The sequence below is a fragment of the Arachis duranensis genome, chromosome 3 (genome assembly GCF_000817695.3).
Source record: "Arachis duranensis cultivar V14167 chromosome 3, aradu.V14167.gnm2.J7QH, whole genome shotgun sequence".
Classification (NCBI taxonomy): Eukaryota; Viridiplantae; Streptophyta; class Magnoliopsida; order Fabales; family Fabaceae; genus Arachis; species Arachis duranensis.
This window is the reverse complement of record NC_029774.3, coordinates 42,874,791-42,881,526: the sequence shown is the minus strand read 5'-3', so window position 1 is coordinate 42,881,526 and position 6,736 is coordinate 42,874,791. Positions and strand designations below refer to the sequence as shown.

The 6,736-nt window shown below is 43.6% G+C and overlaps 1 protein-coding gene across 2 annotated transcripts in view; it reads right to left on the bottom strand.

The window, feature by feature from the left end:
- Positions 1-602: 602 nt before the first annotated feature.
- LOC107478936 (short-chain dehydrogenase TIC 32 B, chloroplastic) overlaps positions 603-6,736 on the bottom strand; it is a 78,680-nt gene continuing 72,546 nt past the window's right edge. For both annotated transcript variants that reach the window (XM_016099090.3, XM_016099091.3), the window contains exon 9: positions 603-615. The gene's annotated coding sequence lies outside the window, so the exon portion shown is untranslated. The remainder of the gene's footprint in view (positions 616-6,736) is intronic.

The following is a 6,736-nucleotide window of genomic DNA, read 5'->3' as shown; positions in this document are numbered from 1 at the left end:
TTCCTGTGTGCGGGGTGATCGCTCAGATCGTCCGACATCTTCATCCCTTCTTCTTTTTCTTGATTCTTCCTCTCGGTTGGCCAGGAACCGATCTAGTTTTCCTTCCCTAACTAATTTCTCTATGACGTTTTTCAAGTCAAAACATTCGTTGGTGGAATGTCCTCGGACTCGATGATACTCACAGTATTCGTTCCGATTTCCTCCTCCCGTTTTGCCTTTAAGTGGCCGAGCTGGGGGTATTTTTTCCGTATGGCAAACTTCTTTGTAAATATCTACCAGGGACACCCTAAGAGGGGGTGTAGTTATGATATTTTTTTATTTTCTCTCCGGAGCGATCTTCTTTTTTCCTGGATTCTTTATCTTTTTCTCGGTATGCAGAGCCGAACCTCGAGGCTTTCCCAAGTCGAGAATTTTCCTCCATGTTGATGTACTTCTGCGCCCGTTCTTGTACTTCGTCTAGGGATGTCGGGTACCTTTTTTATATAGATTGGCTAAATGGTCCTTCTCGTAGGCCGTTTATGAGACCCATGATGGCAGCTTCTGTTGGTAGATTTTGTATATCCATGCATGTTTTGTTGAATCTTTCCATGTAGTTACGAAGACTCTTCCGATCTCCTTGCTTGATCCCTAGTAGGCTGGGTGCGTGTTTGGCTTTGTCCTTTTGTGTGGAAAATCGAGCCAGGAACTTTTTGGCCAGGTCGTCGAAACTCGAGATGGATTTTGGGGGTAGGTTGTCGAACCATCTAATGTCTGTCTTGGTAAGACTTGTTGGAAAGGCTTTGCAGCGAACTGCATCTGAGGCATCAGTGAGGTACATTCTACTTCTGAAGTTGCTGAGATGGTGTTTGGGGTCCGAGGTGCCGTCATATAGAGTCATATCCGGAAGTTTGAAATCTTTTGGGATTTTGGTCTTCATAATTTCCCTGGTGAATGGATCTTGATCTTTCTGAGAGCTATCCTCTGTGGAGGGTCGAGTAGCTTTAGTTTTGAGATCAGCTTCGAGTTTCATAAGCTTATCTTCTATTTATCAGCGCTGCCTTATCTCCCGACGTAGATCCTCTTCTTTTTCGCGTTGATGTTGGGCTTCTTTCTCAAGTTGCTTCAATCGATTTTGAAGTGCTTCTATCGCCCCTGGATTTCATGAATTTTTGTCTCCATTGGATTCTGGAGTATCTTTAAGTATAGCATCCGTGTTTTTGTGTGGTATCCTATCTTCCAAACTCGAATCGTGGTCGTTGTCATGGTTGTCCGCCATGGTATTGGAATGACTTCCAGGCTCCCCGATAACGGCGCCAATGTTCCGAGGGTTACCTAAAACTGTAGGTCAATCTCGGTCGAGATCTTCTGTGTTGGTCGGAGCCGATGTGTCTGGCTGGTATATAGTCGCCGGAGCTGGTGTGTCCGACTTGTGGGACTAAAAGTGCTGCTGATCCTTCGTCCCCGGAGGGTGGGGGTACCTGCAAGGGACTCCGATGCTTAAGTTAGCAAGGGTATTAAGCAGGTATCGAGTAGAATCAGAGTATGAGTTATACCTGAGTGCTCCAGTGTATTTATAATGGTGAGATGTGGCCTTCTATGGATAAGATAAGTTAGTTATCTTATCTTATCTTTATCTTATCTTTAAGTGAGGTCATCTTTATCTTTTAAGGGAACCGCCCTTCTCTCTGTAGGCTTGGGCCGCCTTAAGATTTGGGGCGTGTTCCTCTATTTGGGCCCTTATTTAGGCTTCCTTGTAGACTTGGCCGAGCTCTTACAAAAGAGGTCGGGTTGTCCTGACCTGAAGAGGTCGGTCGCTTTATCTGTCGAACATCCCGGGTCGGACAGTTCGACCCAGGGTATGAACACCCCCTGGTTTGGTGCTGGCTAGTTTTGAGAGTACATCAGCTCGGGCGTTCTGTTCTTGGGGTATGTGGCGAAACTCGTATTTCCCAAGTTGTCCGAGCTGTTCCCTGGTTTTGTCCAGGTACTTTTTCATGGTGAACTCTTTGGCTTGGTAGCTCCCTGCTATTTGTGAAGTGACTACCTGTGAGTCGCTGAAGATGATGAGCTTTTGAGCTCCAACCTCCTTAGCCAACTTGAAACCAGCCGGTAGTGCCTCATACTCGGCTTGGTTGTTGGAGGCAGGGAACCCGAATTTTAGGAAAAGTTCGATTTGGGTTCCCTGGTCGCTTTCTATGATGACGCCTGCGTTGCTTCCAGTTTTGTTTGAGGAACCGTCCACATAAAGATTCCATTCTATAGGAATTTTCGAAGTGTCTATAAATTCTAAAATGAAGTCAGCTAGATATTGCGATTTGATGGCTGTCCAGACTTCATATTGAAGGTCGAATTCAGACAACTCGACTGCCCATTGTAAAATTCTGCCTGCTAGGTCTGTTTTCTGCAAAATTCATTTTACGGGTTGGTTGGTCCGAACCTTAATGATGTGAGCTTGGAAATATGGACGGAGTCGTCGAGAGGTTAGTATGAGAGCATAGGCGAATTTTTCTATTTTTTGGTAGTTCGTCTCGGATCCTTGTAGCGCTTTGCTGATTAAGTATACAGGTTGTTGCCCATTGTCGTCTTCTCGGACTAATGCTGAGACTACTGCCCGACTTCCTACTACAAGATATAATATAAGTGGTTCTCATTCCCAAGGCCGAGTTAGGATAGGTGGCTGTCCCAAGAATCTTTTGAAATCTTGGAAGGCCTGCTCGCACTCCGTTGTCCATTCAAACATCTTTCCCTTCCTTAGAGTGGCATAGAAGGGGAGATATCTTATTGTTGATCCAGCTGGAAATCTGGACAAGGCTGCCAACCTTCCATCGAGTTGTTGTACTTCCTTGACACAAGTCGGGCTCTTCATGTCGAGTATGGCCCGGCATTTATCCGGATTTGCATCGATTCCTCTTTGTGTGAGCATAAAACCCAAGAACTGGCCAGCCTCTACTGTGAAGGTGCATTTTGCAGGATTAAGTCGCATGCCATGCCTTCTTATAGTGTCGAATACTTGGGTGAGGTCAGACAGCAGCGTCTTTTCGCTTTGTGTCTTTATTAACATGTCGTCCACATATACTTCCATGATTTTTCCGATGTGATCTATGAAGATCTTATTCATCAATCTCTGATAGGTATCTGCTACGTTTTTTAGTCCAAATGGCATGACAATGTAGCAGTATTTTGCTTTTGGGGTTAAGAACGATGTTTTTTCTTGGTCAGGTGGATACATCGGAATTTGATTATATCTCGAATATGCATCCATAAACGAGAGGTATTTATACCCAGAGGAGGAATCTACCAGAGCGTCGATACTTGGAAGTAGATAAGGATCTTTTGGGCAGGCTTTGTTGAGATCAGTGTAGTCAGTGCACATCCGCCACTTCCCATTTGATTTTTTCACCAAGACAACGTTAGCTAGCCATAGTGGGTAGTGACTTCTCTTATGAATCCTGCCTCCAGTAGAGCTTGTACCTGCTCTTCCACAGCTTGGGATCGTTTTGGCCTGAGCTTTCTACGTTTCTGTTGTACTGGCTGAGATCCTCGGTAGACTGCTAGCTTGTGGCACATTAACTTGGGGTCTATACCTGGCATGTCTGCAGCCTTCTATGCAAAAAGGTCGACGTTATCTCGCAAGAACTGTACGAGTGATTCTTTTATGCCTCCTTTTAGGATTGTACCGATATTGGTTGTTTGGTCCGGGATATCTCTGATCTGGACTTTTTCTACTTCACCTTCGGATTGTGGGCAGCGTTCTTCCCGCCTCTGAGCTCCACCGAGTTCGATTGTATGGAATTCTTCTCCTCTGCCTCTGAGGTTTAAACTTTCATTGTAGCAGCGGTGCGCCGTCTTCTGGTCTGCTTTTATTGTAGATATTCCTTTTGTAGTTGGAAACTTCATGCATAGATGTGGAGTCAACACTACTGCACCGAGCTTATTCAATGTTGTCCGACCTATTAAGGCATTGTAGGCTGAGCTTATGTCGACCACAATGTAGTCTATTTTGAGTGTTCTTGACTGGTTTCCATTTCCAAAGGTCATGTGTAGTGAGACGTATCCAAGTGATTGAACTGGGGTGTCTCCCAGTCCGAATAGGTTGTTCGGATATGCTCTGAGTTCTTTTTCTTCTAGGCCGAGTTTGTCAAAGGCAGTTTTGAATAGTATGTCGGCGGAGCTTCCTTGGTCTATCAGTGTGCGGTGGAGATTTGCGTTTGTCAATACGATAGTGATGACCATAGGATCGTTGTGTTCTGGGATGATGCCGGATGCGTCCTCTTTGGTAAAAGTAATTGTGGGGATGTCGGGTGTTTCCTCTCTTCCCTCAACATGATATACCTATTTGATATATCTTTTGCGAGATGATTTGGAGATCCCGTCTCCCGCAAATCCTCTGTGTATCATATGGACATGTCTCTCGGGTGTACAGGGTGGTCGTTCTGCCCGTCCAACATCTTCATCCCTTCTTTTTCTGGGATCGTCAGCTCGGCTCGCCAAATACCGATCTAATTTTCCTTTCCTCACCAGTTTTTCTATGATATTTTTTAAGTCGAAACATTCGTTGGTGGAATGTTCATAGATTCGATGATATTCACAATATTCTGCCCGGTTTCCTCCTCCTTTTATGCTTTTGAGTGGTCGAGCTGGAGGTATCTTTTCAGTATGGCATACTTCTCTGTAGACATCCACAAGGGATATCCGAAGAGGGGTATAATTGTGGTATTTTTTTATCTTTTCCCCATGTCGATCTTCTTTTTTCTTGGATTCTTTATCCTTATCTCAGGAAGAGTAGGAGGATCCGGATTTTGAGGTCTCTCCTAGTCGAGCGTTTTTCTCCATGTTGATATACTTCTCTGCTCATTCTTGTACCTCATTTAGAGATGTGGGATGCTTCTTTGATATGGATTGGCTAAAAGACCCTTCTCGTAGGCCATTGATGAGGCCCATGATGGCCGCTTCTGTAGGCAGACTTTGTATGTCTACACATGCTTTATTGAATCTTTCCACGTAGTTGCGGAGACTTTCCCGATCTCTTTGTTTGATTTCTAATAGACTTGGGGCTTGCTTGGTTTTGTCTTTCTGGATAGAGAATCTGGCTAGAAACTTCTTGGCTAGGTCGTCGAAGCTTGAGATGGATCTGGGGGGGTAGATTGTCAAACCACTTAATCGCCATTTTTGTTAAGGTAGTCGGGAAAGCTTTGCAGCGGACTGGGTTTGAGGCGTCGGTGAGGTACATTCGACTTCTGAAATGTGCCATCATATAAGGCCATATATGGGAGTTTAAAGTCTTTTGGAATTTCGGTCTTCATGATCTCCTTGGTAAATGGATTTTGGTCCTTGCGGGAGCTGTCCTCGTGGGTAGATCGAGTCGCCTTAGTTTTGAGATCGGCTTCGAGTTTTAGGAGTTTGTCCTCCAATTTCCGGCGTCGCCTTATCTCCCTCTGTAGGTCTTTCCCAGCTTTTCGCTGGTGTTGGACTTCTTTCTCAAGTTGTTTTAAACGATCTTGAAGCGTCTCAAGGGCTCCCGGGTTTGGTGAATTTTGTCTCCGTTAGGTTGCGGGGTATCTTTGGGCGTAGTGTCCACGTTTTTGTGTGGCGTTCTATCTTCTAGACCTGAGTTGTGATCATTGTCAAGGTTGTCCGCCATGGTCGTGGGATGACTTCCAGGTTCTCTGACAACGGCGCCAATGTTCCGAGAATTACCTGAAACTGTAGGTCGATCTCGGACGAGATCTTCTGCACTGGTCGGCGCTGTCGTGTCCGACTTGCTGGTGGCAGCCGGAGCGGCTGCATCCGACTTGTCGAACTGGGGGTGCTGCTGATCCTTTATCATCGGAGGGTGGTGGTACCTACAACGGACTCCGATGCTTAAGTTAGCAAGGGTATTAAGCAGGTATTGAGTAGAATCAGAGTATGAGTTATACCTGGGTGCTCCAGCGTATTTATAATGGTGTGGAGTGACCTTTTTAGATAAGATAAGTTAGTTATCTTATCTTATCTTATCTTATCTTTGAGTGAGGTCCTCGTATCTTCAAGGGAATCGCCCTTATCTCTATAGGCTTGGGCTGCCTTTGGATTTGGGTCGTGTTCCTCTATTTGGGTCCTTTACTGGGCTTTCCTGACAATTTGGCCGAGCTCTTTGAGAAGAGGTCAGATAGTCGGACCTGAAGAGGTCGGTTGCTCTGTCGCTAAACATCTCGGGTCGGGTGGCTCGATCTTGGGTATGAATAGCTTCTTTTTTGAAATAACGTACTCGTGTAGTTCTTTTTACTTTTTGCACCTCTTTGAGTTTTGGTGTTGTTCCTGTTTCTACATGGTTTATTTTCCTTTCGAATCTTATGACCTGTTGACAAAGACGGATTTAGGGGGCACCAGAATGGCCTTGGCCTCCCCTAAATTTTCAAATCTTAAAATATATGACATATAATGTTTAAAATTTTTGACAAATATACTTTTTAGTTCACTAGTTAAAGAGTGGTATTTTATACTTCAAAGCATGGGTTCAAGTCCCATGTCATTCATTTAAAATTTATTTTCTTTTGTTCTTTCAAGTTTATTTTATAATTTTTTTATCTATTATTATATAAAAATACTTTGATTTTTATAATAATTTTTAATTGAATGTAATAAGAAAATATATACATAAAAATAAATTAGATTAAATTTTATTTTGTATAATATTAAAATCAAAATATATTAAGTGAATTATTTATTAATATGAATATATCTTATATATTATATACATTAATTTATTTTAAATACA